The sequence below is a fragment of the Delphinus delphis genome, chromosome 2 (assembly GCF_949987515.2).
Source record: "Delphinus delphis chromosome 2, mDelDel1.2, whole genome shotgun sequence".
In the NCBI taxonomy this organism is placed as follows: Eukaryota; Metazoa; Chordata; class Mammalia; order Artiodactyla; family Delphinidae; genus Delphinus; species Delphinus delphis.
In genome coordinates, this window is record NC_082684.1 from 125,159,746 (window position 1) to 125,175,628 (window position 15,883).

Here is a 15,883-nt window from a genome sequence, read left to right on the forward strand (position 1 = left end):
AATCAAAGATGATGCAAACAGATGGAAAGATATACCATGTTCTTGGATTTAGAAGAATCAATATTGTCAAAATGACTATACTACCCAAGGCAATCTACATGTTCAATGCAATCCCTATCAAATTACCAGTGGCATTTTTCACAGAACTAGAACAAAAAAATCTTAAAATTTGTATGGAGACACAAAAGACCCCGAATAGAAAGGCAATATTGAGAAAGAAAAACAGAGCTGAAGGAAGCAGACTTCCTGACTTCAGGCTATACTACAAAGCTGCAGTCATCAAAATAGTATGGTGCTGGCACAAAAATAGAAATATAGATCAATGGAACAGGATAGAAAGCCCAGAAATAAACCCATGCACCTATGGTCAATTAATCTATGACAAAGGAGGCAAGACTATACAATGGAGGGAAGACAGTCCTTCAATAAAGGGTGCTAGGAAAACTGGACAGTTACATGTAAAAAGTGAAATTAGAACATTCTTTAACACCATACACAAAAATAAACTCAAAATGGATTAAAGACCTAAATGTAAGACCAGATATTATAAAACTCTTAGGGGAAAACAGGCAGAACACTCTTTGATATAAATCGCAGCAATATCTTTTTTGATTTGCCTCCTAGAATAATGGAAATAAAAACAAAACTAAGCAGAACTTTTATATGTACCAGGAAACCAAAAATTTGTGTGACTCTCTTTATTGCAATGGTCTGGAACCGAATCCACAATATCTCCAAGGTATGCCTATGATTTTCCTTAACTCATCAGAGAACTGAGGTCTTAGGCCAAGTAACCAAACTGAAATCTACATAGACATAGGCTACTATAGAGAAAAACAAGACTCAAGCAGTTGTTTATTGGAGCAGACAAGAGCAGACACCATAAAAGCTAGTAAGAGCTGATTGTAAGAGTGTGGAGTCTCTGAGGGTGGCAGACATAGACCAATTGACACCCTCCTTCACATTCTCCCTGTAGGAACCCTACCAGGTATTCATGGGAAAGACTGGGGAGGATCTTGAGAAAGCTTTTTCCTAGTACCAGCCAGGGGATGGAGAGCAGCCACTGATAAAACTCCACCCAGAACATATCTCCTCCATCTCCTAGAGGATACAGAAGCCAGAATCTGAAGGGGAAAGAGGAGGCACTAGTGAAAACCCACTGCAGATGGACGAAAACAGGAAAACAAATGAAGTTCTACCCTGAGGGAGTGGCAGAAACCTGTTAGACACAGATTTGAAAGCAGAGGAACATTCCCAAGACCCAGGTTCACAGCGCCTGCCTAAAACTGAGGATAGGGCAATAGATATTACCCTAACTGAAAAAATTAAAAAAGTAAAAACCAACCAACCAAAAAACCAGAAAAGAGTTTTAAAGAGCTGTGGGACAATGTCAATCCACATATCATTGGAATCCCAGAAGGAGACAAAGGACAGAAAAGGAAAGGAGAAATAACCACTAGGGTTTTACAAACATAGTGATAGAGTCCAAACCAGTGGCCTACAAAGCTTAGAAAATACCAAGCAGGATAAAAATGAAAGAAAAGAGGAGGGAAGGAAGGAAGGAAGGAAGGAAAGCAGGGAAGAAGGAAGCGAGGGAGGGAGGGAGGGAGGGAGGGAAGGAGGAAAAAGTGAAGCATACCATATTCAAAGCACTGAAAACCAAAGAGAAAATCATGGAGGCAACCAAAGAGGGGAAAATATATGTTATCTGTAGAGGGAAAAGGGTAAGGATTGTAGCAAATTTATCATCAGAAATCATGCAAGTGAGAAGACTTGAGTTCTATCATTAAAGTGATGAAAGAAAAAGAACTGTCAACCTCAAATTCTTACTCAGTGAAAATATTCTTCAAAAATTAAAGAGAAATAGAGACTTACTCAGAGAAACAAAAGCAAAAACATTGCTATCAGACTAGACCTACTCTACAAGAAATGTTAAAGGAAGTATTTCAGGCAGAAGAAATTACATATAGGCCAAAAACATGGATTTACACAAAGAAATGAAGAGATCAGAAATGAAATAAATGCACAACAGAATATTTTTTCTTATTTCAAATGTGCTATAACTGGCTTTAAAGCAAAAATAATAAAAATATATTGTGTGATTATAGCATCAGAGGTAGGAATTGGGAATGTGCTGTTATAAGGTTCTTTACGCTTATAACAGTATAAGCAGTGAAGCAGTATAATGTTATTCAAAGGAAGACAAATATTATTTTCAAATGTATGTGGTAAATCACATTAATGTTTAAAGAAATATTTAAATAATAAGTCAACACAGAAGATGAAACAGAATCACAGACATGCTCATTTAAACCAATAGAAGGCAGAAAAATATGAAGTAAACAAAAATGAAAACAAATACAAAACAGCTAGCAAGATGGTACAGTTTAATCCAACCCTATGAATAATCACTTTAAATGAGAATCGTCTAAAGAAATCAATAAAATGATGGAGATTGTCAGAATGGATTAAAAAAAGTAAGACCCATTCATCTGTCACCATGCAGTGGACCCCCTTTACCTGTTTCACCCTCCCTGCCTCTGGTAACCACTACACTGTTCTCTATATGCAGAAGTAGAAATATAATGTTGTACACATGAAACTTATATAATGTTATAAGCCAATGTTTCAATTAAAAAATTTTTAATAAAATAAAAATTAAGGTTCAACCATAGGCTGTCTACAAGAAACCTACTTTAGAAATAAAGAGATATAGGTTGAAGTCAAAAGATGGAGAATGCATGCATACACATGTAATCATGAATCAAAAGAAAACCAGAGTATCTGTATTAATTTCCAAAAAAGTAACTTTCAGAACAGGAAATATTATTAGGGATAAAGAGGGCTATTAGATAATGATAAAAGGGTCAATTGTGTAAGAAGGCATAAAAATCTTAAATGTTTATGCACTATCAACACAGCTTCAAAATGCACAGGCCAGGGCTTCCCTGGTGGCGCAGTGGTTGAGAGTCCGTCTGCTGATGCAGGGGACACGGGTTCGTGCTGCAGTCCGGGAAGATCCCACATGCCGCGGAGTGGCTAGGCCCGTGAGCCATGGCCACTGAGCCTGCACGTCCAGAGCCTGTGCTCCGCAACGGGAGAGGCCACAACAGTGAGAGGCCCGCGTACTGCAAAAAAAAAAAAAAAAAAAAAATCAGTGAAACCCAAAGCTGGCTCTTTGAAAGATCAGTAAAGTTGATAATATTCTAGACAAATTGACCAAGGGAGAAAAGGGAGAAAAAACAAATTACAATATCAGGAATGAAAGACTTTAACACTGATCCCCTAGACATTAGAAGGCTGATCTAAGAACACTACAAATAACTCTATAGCCACACATTTGACAACTTAGGTGAAGTGGACCAATTACTGAAAGACACAAACTACCAAAACTCACCCAAGATATAGATAAACCAGATAATCCTACATCTATTAAAGGAACTGAATTCTTAGCTAACCGTTGTAAAGGAATTTTTTTTTCTCCAATGAAAAAGTTCTAATCCCAAAAGTTCCCACGGGTGAAGTTTACTGAACATTTAAAGTCAGAAATGTTTATTCCACACAATACCTTTCAGAAAATAGAAGAAGAGGAAACTTGCCCACTCTTACCAAGAGGCCAGCGTTACCCTAATATTTTTCATGATCACGGACACAAAATCCTCAACAAAATATTTGCAAATCAAAGCTATTAGGGAAAAAAAGATACAAGACACCACCACGAAGTGAGGCTCATCCCAGGAATGTACGCTTGGTTCAACATTCAAAAATCAGTCAATATAATTTGCCATATTAACAGAATACAAAGAAGAAACCATATGATTCTCTGGTGCAGAAACACAATTCTAAGTCTCTTCTATCCAGATAGCATCAATTCCAGGATGACTTACACAGAGCACCAGTAGATTGAGCCTTTGTCCTCTTGCAAACCTGAGGTCCTTTCCAGCATCACCCATTGCTGACAAACGAAGAAGCAAAAAGATGTAGATATGTAATGACCTGATTATTTCTTACACTCACCTGACTCAAGTCATAGGCAAGGCAAGAGAGTAGCGGTGCCCAGGTGCTCTCGGGAGCCGGCACTTTTACACACATCTGAAATCATCCCTTTTTTTGCATCACAGCCCCCTCTCAAATTCTTTCCGGGGGTGGAGTTTCCTGGTTCTAGTTAGCTCTGCTTCTATTTGAGTTTCTCATCTGCACCTAGTCTCTCATGTTTTTCATGTGTTAAGAGCACAAGGAAGGGCAGCTGAGAGGAAGAGGCAGGACTCAGTCCCTAGCAGACCGTGTTCCAACTGACGAAAGCTGCCCCACCCCGACACCCGGCAGGTTTCACTCACTTCACTTGTATGGGCACAACGATGTTACCTTTTTGCATTTTCCTCTCTTTAATTTGTTGAAATTACTCACTTCACACATTCATTCTCAATCTCTTCCAAAAGCTTTTTGTGTCAGTGAGTGAATCATCCCCTTTCTTTTTATTATTATTTTAAAAATTTATTTTATTGAAGAATATTTGATTTACAATGTTGTGTTAGTTTCCCGTGTACAGCAAAGTGATTCAGTTATACATGTATATAATAGTTTGCATCTGCTAATTTCAATTTCTCAATCCATCCCTCCCCAATGCCCCTCCCCCATGTAGCTGCAAATGGCAATATTTCACTCTTTTTCATAGCTGAGTAGTATTCCATTGTGTGTGTGTGTGTGTGTGTGTGTGTGTGTGTGTATACCACCTCTTCTTTATCCATTCATCTGTCAAAAAGATAGCTGCACCCCTATGTTCTTAGAAGCACTGTTTACAATAGCCAAGACATGGAAACAACCTAAGTGTCCATCAACAGATGAATCATCCCCTTTTGATGAATAAAATCAAGACTTTGACACTCCCAAGGCACTGGGAAAGGCTATGGGGCCATGTGCCACACAGACATGATGGTGAGTTCTCCTTTCTGGTGGCTTTGCTCTCTGGATAGGCTGCCAGTTTCCTAAACCATCCAGTCCAGGCTCCTCTTTGCTAACTGCTCTTCTCTCAGCATCTCTCTCCTGACTCATATTTTACTCTGAGCAGCAGGATAAAAACAGGCTGCACTCTCCACCCTTGACCTGGAAATTTCCTCAGCTGAACAACCAAGTTTATCGTTACAAGTTCTGCTCCCTACACACCAGCAGGGCACAGCTTCACTAAGCTTTCTGCCAATACGTAGAATAGATCCTCTTCCTCCAGCTTCCAGTAGCATTTCTTCACCTTCTTCTGAGCCTTCTAGGGCAACATTCTCCAAGTCCAGTCTGGGAACTGAACCAGCAGTGGTCTTAAAGTCCCTGTGTCTATAGTCTGTTTCTGGTGACTTAGACATTATACAAGGGAATGTAGGATTTTTCCACAACGCTCCTCACTTCCTTTGAGTCCTCAAGACCAGAGTCCTTTACACTTGTATCTCCGATAACAGTCTGTTCAAAGCAGTCTAGGCTTTTACTATCATGCTGGTCAAGACTCTTCAAGCTTTGGGCCACTGCCTAATTCCAAAGCCACCATCACATTTGTAGGTATTTGTTACAGCAGCACCCCGCTTCCACAGACTGAAATCTGAATTCATTTTTTCTGTTGCCAGCATGTTGCCACAGGTGTACCATCAGGTGTGTGTCAGGGGTGGGGTGGGGGTGGGGATCATGGGACCCAAAATCCTGCCGACCACACTGTCACTCCTACTGAGACCCAAGTCAGAGTTCTGCATGCCCGATTATAATTAATCAAAGTCTAATCTCAGACTACAGGGCAAGGAGAAAGCGGTGCAACCCTTCCTATCTGGCAGGGAAGAGAAACCCACTGACATCTCCCAGTCCTGGAGGAGCTCACAGAGGCAGAGTCTGGACTAGACTTGACTTATTGGATCTCAAACTGGAACCTTAGAGGAAAGGTGGAGAAACCCTTTCAACAATTATTCCAGAAGGGGTGAGTTACACAGGCTATGTGTCTTCATTCCAAAGAAGGGCTTGAGAGGACTTCCCTGGTGGTCCAGTGGTTGAGACTTCGCCTTTCAATGCAGGGGACGCGGGTTCAATGCCTGGTCAGGGAAGTAAGATCTCACATGCTGCAGGGTGACTAAGCCCGCGTGCTCTAGAGACACATGCCACAACTAGAGAGAAGCCTGCGCACCTCAAGGAAAAGCCCATGGGCTGCAACAGAAGATCCCGTGTGCCACAACTAAGACCCAATGCAGCAAAAGGAAGGAAGGAAGGAAGGAAGGAAGGAAGGAAAGAAGGATTTAAAAACAAAGGAGGGCTTGAGGTGGTGAAAAAATGAATTGCTACCTGCTTCCCCGCCACCCTCAACTGCTCCCTCCAAAGCATGTGTGGGCATGTGCACACACACACACACCTCTTACATGAATTTTTACATTTCAGGTGGGTCTATTAGCTTCCAATAAACATACTTGGCCTCTATTTTTGGATCTCATCACCCTAATGAAAGGATTGCCAGAATGCTTCATAGCCAATTATTGTGTGAAAGAGAAATGCATGTATTTATTCCTTCTCGATAGTGATGATTAAGAGGGATTTCATTTCTCTGGAGTCTAGCAGATGTTTAAAATCTAAATGAACTGACTACAGTGAAGAATACCCTCTTTCCAGCCCAACCTGAGGAAAATGCCACTCTAGACTGTGCTGTCTTGTCCCATCCCATTAGCATGAAATCTCTCTTCTGTTCCTCTGCATCTCACTGTGAGGATGAGATAAAGCAGGTGCCAAGAAGATCCCACTCAGGGCAGGAACTGGCTCTCACTTCCCATCTGAGAAACCCAAACCCCAAATCTATTCTCTATTCTGGGTTTCCTGCTGGTTTGTTTCCCCACTGCAGTTCCATTAGGCTGCATTGGATAATTATTCCTCTACAGCAGAAGAAATATATTCATACAGAAAAGATCTCTCTAAATAAATCTACTTTTGAAGTTCTCCCCTGGGAGATAAATTTTAAGCAGCAATGCGTCGTTATGGAAATACACATCAGTAACCTTATCTTCGTTGAGAACTGTTGACAGCTCCCACTGCACTTACCACCAAAAAGCCCTCCTTTTTGTACAGGGAAATAGCAGCGTTGCCTGCCATGCACTATGTTGCAGCCAGATGACTGGTCTACTGGACCAGGTCAGCACGGGTGGGTCATACAGCAGAGTCCCAATATGCAGGTGTCAAAATTTAAATTCCATTTTAAATGGAAATATAAACCAGACTTACACTCAGCCTTGGTTGTTAGTGTTTTGAGGATATAGGATTAAGCCTTTCTCCATGGCTCAATGACAAGAGAGGCCATCAAATGTCCTGGAGGGTCCAGCAGGCTTGTGGCATGTCACACTCTTGATTTGCCCCACTCTGGACACCTGACCACATCCAGCAGGTAGAGTCGCTCTGACTCTGGCCTCCCTGTGCTCAGGTTCTGCAATCCTCCAGAAAACTCTGAGAGAGGAAAGCGACAGAAAAGTCATAAAAATTTAGTGCTTCGTTAATGTGTGATACCACGCAGCCAGAAGAGGGGCTTGTCTTCCTTCTCACCTCTCTGCAAAACATGGTTAACTGTGGACTTTGCAATCAACTCCACCAATAAGGAGAACACAATAGGGGAATATGGTTAAGAGGTAACTGATGAATATTATTTTTTTCCTCTTTTGCTTTCTGACTGCATTATAAAATATTTTATGAGCCAAATATAAAATATCTATTTTTAATGCCTACAAATATATATGTATATATTAAATAGTATTTACTTTAAATGTTATTGTTTTTTTATTTCAACACAAAATAGTTAACAAACCAGCTGCATTCAATTACATAATTCTAACACCAATGAAAAGTTCTGGTTTTTTCCTGGGTAGACCCAAGGAATTGTCTGGCCCTTTCTTCAAGCTAGCACTTGAAGTGGCTGCCAGGGAAGCAGAGGCATCTTGGAAGATGTGTAAATCTGTAGGACTGCAAATGTCTGGTTCCAATGTGGGAACTGCAATGTCATTACTGGAAGCAGCACGTGAATCAGCCCCGTCTGTGCCTGCTCAACGCAGACTGCAACCAAAGCTCAGTAACTCTTGATTTTATTACTAATAGAATTAATTCAATAAAAATGATGATTTTATTTTTTCAGAGATCTCCATTTTGACAGCCTTCTGAGCTAAGTCCTATTTTCTCCATTTCTTTTCTGTGTTATAAATTAATTGATCTCACTGATGGCAAGTGGACATCTGGTATCTTCTGTTGAAACTTCCTCAGGGAAGAGGAAGGTCAGGCTTGTAAGCACTTGCCCGTTGAAGTAGCCAAGGAAATTGCCAATTCTCACTGAGATTGTCTGCTAACCCGGTCCCTCTTGCTCTGTTTATTTTGGGTTTTTTGTTTGTTTGTTTGTTTGTTTTCCTTTACAAATCTCAAGCTTCTAATTTCACAAACAAAATTACCTGGGGTCCCTGGCCTCGTTGGGTCATGAGTGTTGACAGCAGCCCTCCCTATGAAGAGCTAAACAAACCATTAGATAATTAACATGACTTAGGAGTTTGTAAGCCCAAGTTAGATCAAACTGTAGGCTGTTTTTTTTGGTTTTTTTTTTTAGCGTTTCTATGCTATCTGCATGCCTCACCTATTGTGATCCCATTATAAGAAATGAAGCTGTGATTCTGCAGTGAGATAGCCCTGGTGTTGCCACGGTACTACTCTACATCAGTCACTGCTGGGTAGGAAATCATCTTTATTATGTGATTTGCATTTTATAGATTACAATCCTGTGTCAGTCCCATCTGACATTGCCTCAAGTGTACTTCTTCACAGGCAGGCAGATGTTGTCCCCATTTTAAAAATATGCAAGTTGAGACAGAAAAGGCAAGTACCCCGCCCAGGGCCAAATGTGTATGTTCATTGCTCACACAGTGACATTCAAGGACACAGAGTCAGTGTTTAAAGGCCCAAATACATAATTAATATATAGTATTATATAGTACGTAATATAAAACTTGTGTATTATATATTATACACCAAAATATGCTAATAGGTCAATTTTAAAATATATTAGTATATTAATATTTTAACACATATAATATATAAATATATAGTGATATATTAATATATTAAATATATATTGAATATTAAATATATGTTAAAATATGTTTATATAAGTATTATATTGAATATTATATATTAATATATTTAAAATGAAATATATTAATATATACTTTATTGATTAATATATTGTTAATACATACTATATTGACATATATTATAGGTACTAGGTACTAATATATGTTAATAAATAAGTATAGTATATTATACCAGATTATTATATATTACTATATATAATATATAAAAGCATATAGAATATAATATGAAATAATATAAAAGTACTATATACTATACATTAATATATAGTTATCTTACCTATTATGTATAAAAATATACTAAGTATACTATATATAATATGATTACTACATACTAATAAACTTATCAATTATTATTAATGTAATAGCATATGTAATATAATATACTAATACAATATAATACGATAATGATTATAATTATATTAATTAATAGTTATCACAATAGATTATATATTAATGCATTCCAATTAATATTAATTATAATTTGTGTAATTATAATGTACCATATTATGTATTAATTATTAATTATGTGAATACATACTCTATTGATATAATACAAATGCTAATTAATATATACATTGCCATTCCCTTAACAACAACAGAATGACATGAGGGGAGGTAAGGAGCCTCACCTGCTTCATGAGCTGTCATGGTTTCAGCCCTGTGATGCCTCATGGCTTTCCCAGGCTCCTGGGCACCTGTGAGTGGGTGATGCTGAGTTCTTCTGTGCTGAGGGCTGACAGGAAAGGAGTATCAGGTTCAGATTGAAGTGTTTACATCGGGTGGAGGAGGGTGATTTCTGTGTGCAAAGGTGAAATCTCAGTGTATGAGGTATTGCCATACATGGGTCCAAGATGAGGTCTCCTTTACTTTTTCCCTTTAATTTGGAATCTTTTATTCTCATGATGTTTAACATTGTTTTTTCCTTTTTTATGTTATTTTGAGAGTTTTAACTGAGTGTTATGAGCTGAACTGTGCCACTCCCCAAAATCCATATGTTGAAGTCCTAACACCCAGTACTTCAGAATGTGACTGTATTTTGGAGAGGGTCTTTAAATGAGGCAATTAAGTTAAAATCAGGTCATTAGATGAGCCATAACCCATTATGACTGGGGTCCTTATAAGAAGAGATTGGGGACACAGATTCACACAGAAGAAAGACCATGTGAGGACATGGAGAAGGCGGCCGTCTACAAGCCAAGGAGAGAGGATTCAGCAGAAACCAACCATGCAGACACCTTGATCTCAGACTTCAAGCCTTCAGACTGTGAAAAAATTAATTTCCGGTGTTTAAGCCCCCCGGTGTGTGGTACTTTGTTATGGCAACGCTAGCAGACTAATCCAATGACAAAAATCAATTTAACGTTCCTGCAAATCTGTAATGTAGAGATTAGACTCTAAATTATTAATTTAGCACTTAATAATTTAACAATTATTTGATGATGATGATGATGTCTATCCCAAGTGTAAAAGTTCAGCCATGTTTTGATCATGTATATAGCTGGATACCTACATCAGGGTACTTGGATTATATCCAAACAACTCAAATAGCCTAAAGCAAATCAGAGTTGTCACCACACCCTCCTGGACACAAGAATGTGAGGGTTGAGTCCCAGATCAGCTAACAATTTACACTGGACTTTGCCTGAGTCATTTTCTACCCTGAACCTCAGTTTCCTCTGCAGAAAACTGAGGGTGTTGAAGTTTCTCCTACCTCTGGATATGCTGTGGTTCTAGATAAGAACTCTAAGGGGAAAACGACTTTCAACTCTATTTTCTGGAACTAGCCATGGTTATTATCCTAAAACCCAAAGAGAAAAGACCATTTCCTGAAGATTCATATTCTGGCACCTAGCACCTCTTCTGGATTATCTGTTATTTGAATCTTGTATTGTCTCGCCTCACCCACAAAAACATACTTTCTTGGAGAAGAATGGATGGATCTTATATTAGTTTCCATCTCCTCCTGTATCTAGCACTGTTTCTATAAACATACTAGAAGTCTGACTAATGTGGACTTAATGAATTAGCAGGATAATCTGTGTATGTGTGTGTGCGTGTGTGTGTGTGTGTGTAGTGAGAGTCTGATTCTTTCATGAGATGAAACACAGTCAAATCAGGAAGGGAATTACTGGCTAGTACACCACGAGCATATAAACCATATGCTCTACCTGAAGAAAGTATTCAAAAGAGAATTCCAATAGAAGAAAATAGACAATGCAAGAGAGAGGGAAATAACAAGTCAAGAAAAACAAATAGTTTTGGGCCAGTAGATGAGCTTAAAGTTTTGGAGACCACCCCAGGCTTCTTGTCCTCACCCCACGGGTGCCCCAGCCCAGTCTAGGACCCCTGGACACAGGTCAGAGAAAGGAGCAGGACAGCCTGGCCGAGCTGGGCCTCCCCTGCAAATGGGGAGAGTCCCCTCATGAACACACCTAAAGATAAAATCAGCAAATCCCCATTTCTCAGAAAACGCCAAATTAAAAAGGAGACTTGCCCAAGATTTGATAGAAAGCAGGTGACACCCACAATTGCTGGGGTTTGGCCTTAAGGAAGACAAAATCCACCCTTGTGAGCTGGAGGCCTGGGGTCAGGTTACAGTTGTACCTCCCTTGCCCTCTCTTTGCTCACAGAGAGATTGGATGGAGAAGATATGGGAGCCGTCCAGCCACTGTTATGACACATCTAAGACCCCCATGTCAGTGGGAATTAAATCCGACTCCTGTGTTTCATCGGCTTCAGCCAAAGAATGTGGGTTTGCAGAGCCAGTGCCTCCAGATAGTGCACAGGTCTGGAGTAAATGGCCCAGGGCGGAGGCCAGCATCCATGCAGAGGGTCCATGAGTATAGCCAGAGTGATGCCTGCATCTCCCTACCTCCACAGGCCAGGGGCCACACTGTCCAGAGGAAGGAGGAAAGGCAGGACGCAGGGCCAGGACTGTGGAGCACTGGGATGAAGCCACCAGGGATGGCCCGGAGCAGGAACTTCTTGCTGCAGGGGGCAAGTTTGGCTCAGAAGAGGGTTCCCTGGGCACCACTCCTCAGGATGCTGCTCCCGACTCCCCTCCTCTGTCACCCTCTTGGCCACAGTCCTATTTTACTCTTGCTGTCTTCCCCACAGGGCAACGTTGGAGTAATGGCACCAAGGTCCCCTCTGATCACACCAAAGCCACCCCAACTCCCAGTGGCTCCTGTGGTCTCAAGTACCCCCCTCACCTGTTCCAATCCATCTGTCTAGCTGCACCTAGCACTCTCCTGGCCCCATGGGTCCCTCATAGCCTGCCACCTCACACAGCAGTGAGCCAAGACAAGAGGTCTGTTTCTGGAGACACCAACGTGGTCCCCTGGCTTCCGCTCTTGGACAGCTAGCTTCCCGCTGTCCTTCCCATTGCCTACCCACCCCCAGCCTTCTAGACACCTGACTTCCTCAGGCCACCAGCACTCAGCCCAGCTCAGCCTTGCTGTTCTTGTATCTCCCGAGTCCCAGCTCTAGGCGGGGAGGTTCTGGTCATCTGATCCAAGAGCATCTTTGATTGTGGCATCTCCCCAGCCTCAAGGAGACACATGTGAGCACCAGAATCCCTCTGAGCCTTGGAGGAGCCTACCATCCAGGGGCAGTTATCATGAGAAAGGGAATCCAGCAGGGCTGGCTAACTCTTCTCCCTCCGCACCTCTGTCCCTGCTGTTCCTGTGGCCCTCTGCCCCTTCATCACTGTGGCAACACCAAGTAAGTGCCTCACCCAGGGACCCAGCTTCTGATCCCAAGGAACGTCCTTTTCTCCCCCACTTGACCACTTCTACTGAACGTGACAGCCTGCCACACTGCTGTGTATGTATGTGTGTATACACCCTGCTTCTTCTACCTGAAAGCACAATCATCTTGGCACACACTGTCCCCACCTTTATGTGTCCTTCAACGTGGAGTAAAATACCTCAGCAGGTACCTTGGACCTGAGTGAACGTTTACCTAGTTGAGTCATGACCCATTGGATGTGTGTCCAAGGAGAAGCAAGGTAGGACAACTCTGCAGGAATTCCTAGGAAATGCAGCCCCTCCCTCCAGTGCTTTATTTGAAGTCAAGGTGAAACGGGTTCCCAACCCAAACCATGGGTCAGTTCCCACCTGCCCTGTGACCCGAGGATGAGGCCCTGGTGGTCCAAGGCACCACAGGTTGCCTTGCTCCTACTCACATATCCCTTTTACTGCTTTCGATTTATGCAAATAAATGTTGCCTTCCCAATTACAAGTGCCTTGGAAGGAAGGCCAATAACACAGATTACTATGTTTGTGCTCTATCAATATTTGGTGACTCAGGTCTTGATTTGTTTTTCAAGGGATGTCTGTCTGAATGACCCATCACAAGAGCGGCAAAATTCTGCCTGGAAATAAAAGGGCCCGCAGGGAAACAGTAAAGGTCAGGTTGTCTGTGTCTGCTGTTTTCTGTTTCATGCACTCTGCTCCACGGGAGTCACCATTTCATCTCCAGCCAACGTCTTGGGGGAGCTACTATCACCATCCCCAGTTTGTGTGTGAATAAACTGAGGTGTGGAGAGGCTAAATAATTTCTCCAAAGTCAAGCCAGCACCCATATTCTTGGCCACTTGGTGCTGTTTCCTACTTGGTGATCAGCTGTGTTCCAGGCTCAGAGCTGTCACGGCCAGGACAGAGGACAGAGTGCCAGGAGGGCTCCTCCCCGGCTCTCTAACTTCCCCAGGAAGTGAGGGGCCGAGGGGGGTCTGTGCCTCTAACGTTCTCTTGTATGTTTGCAGGGAATTTTTAACCTCCCAGTTAGCGGTCACGCCAGGAAAGATGTGAAATGCTGCTTGCTGAACTCAAGGTCCTCAAAGGGAGAGTCAGCCAAACGGAGAGCCAATAGAGCCCATTTCTCTCCTTGGAACTAAGAGACAAAGCCTCCTTCTAACAGCCAGCACCAACTTCCAGCCGTGGGAGTGGCCACCACAGAAGTGGGTGCCCCAGCCCCAGTCAAGCCTTTGGATGAGGCATTCCCAGCTGACAACCTGACTACAACCCTATGGGGTTCCTGAGCTGGAGGCACCCAGCCAAGCCAACCCAGATCCCGACCCAGAGAAACTGTGTAAGGTGATAAATGTTTGTTGTCTTAAGCTGCTAAATGTGGGGTAATTTGTTACACAGAAATAGACAGCTATTAAGATTATGTATTTACATGTATTATCTCCCGTATTAGATTTTAGATTCCTTAAAATGATGATTCCTATTTATCACATTGTATCTGGGACAATGTCTCAAGCCAGATAGGTCTTCCAGAAATGTTCATTGCATCCATTAGTGAATCAATGGATTTCTGATCAACTTTGGGGCTGATTTTATTTGTCACACATTTATTAAGAACCTCATTTTAGTCCGGCATTGAGCTGGGCTCTGGGACATGTCTGAGTCCCAGAGACCAACTCTTAGATGAGCTATGAGCATGCCCAGAGTTGTCCCAACCGAGACTCCCCACTCCCCACCAGCCCCTCTGGTTGAGGCTGACAAGGAGCTCAGATGCTAGTTTTAAAAAAAAAAGAACCATAATTATAATGAAATATTAGAGGAAAATAATAAAAGTAAGTTGCTAGAGCTATGAATGCTCTCACTGCCTAGGAGCAGTGTGAAAGGCTTCACAAGGAGGTGACATACGAACCAGCGCTGCAGAGGGATTGAGAATATGCCAGGAAGACAAACGGCGGGGTGTGGGGGGCAGTGTGCTAGGAGGAGGGAACAGCCTATGCAAAGTCGTGGATGAGTGAGCATTCACTGTGTGTCAGGGGATGGGAAATGCCCACTTGTACCTTGGGTCTCAGCCATGGGGGAGCCAGCAAGAGAGGATACACCTGAAAGTGAGGCTGCTTTAGCTGTGGAGGGATTTCCTGGTGGCAGAAGTGCAACCACTAGCTAGCAACTTGAACCTTCTTTGAAAATTAGAGACTATATTCCTGACACTCCCAAATTTCCCAGCATTCCCCATTGTCCCCAAATTCCCAATAGACACTCCCAACTTTCCTAACTATCTGAACCCTCCCAGGAAGCATCATGTGCCAGATGAAATCCTGGCCTCTGAAGGTGAATACACCAGGGGCCAGGCCCTGCTGGGATGAGTGAGGATTAGGGTCTTTCTTCTTTGCTTCTGTAACTGCCGGGCAACAGAAACCCTTGCCTACATTTGGAGGTTGTTATAGACTGGATATTTGCATCCCAGAAAAATTCATATATTGAACCCCTAACCCCCAATGGGATGGTGTTAGGAGATGTGGTCTTTGGGAGGTGATTAGGTTTAGATGAGGTGCTGAGGGTGGGGTTCCCATGATGGTATTAGTGCCCTTATAGGAAGAGACACCAGAGAGATTGTGAGGACAGAGTGAGAAGGTGGTGTCTGCAAGCCAGGAAGTGGGTCCTCACCAGAACCTGACCACGCTGGCACCCTGGCACTCCAGCCTCCAGAGTGTGAGAAATAAATGTCTGTTATTTAAGGCACCCAGTGTATCATATTTTGTTATGTCAGCCTGAGATGACCAAGACAGAGACTCTGCTTGGAGAGGCAGGGACTTACTTTCAATCACAGAAGCCACAAAGGTTCTAATAGTCCTGTTCTCCAACCCCCCAGAAGCTAGAGCTCAGGCTGTGGCCTGGGGAAGGCCAATGGGGTGTGGGTCTGCAGAGAACGTAAAGAGTTCTCTGCAGGGAGAGTTTGGAGGTGACACTGACACCTGGGGACCTGAAACATCATCATGGTCCCCC

At 42.3% G+C, this 15,883-nt stretch overlaps 1 long non-coding RNA gene across 2 annotated transcripts in view; it reads right to left on the bottom strand.

The window, feature by feature from the left end:
* Positions 1-2,669: 2,669 nt before the first annotated feature.
* Positions 2,670-15,883, bottom strand: part of LOC132419773 (uncharacterized) — a 37,264-nt gene continuing 24,050 nt past the window's right edge. Inside the window, exons 3-5 of one of the 2 annotated variants that reach the window (XR_009518244.1) lie at positions 9,761-9,864; positions 7,234-7,452; positions 2,670-3,128 (exon numbers count right to left, since the gene is read on the bottom strand). This is a non-coding gene — a long non-coding RNA (uncharacterized lncRNA). Of the gene's footprint in view, positions 3,129-7,233; positions 7,453-9,760; positions 9,928-15,883 lie in introns of both variants that reach the window. The other variant, XR_009518243.1, reaches the window with a different exon arrangement.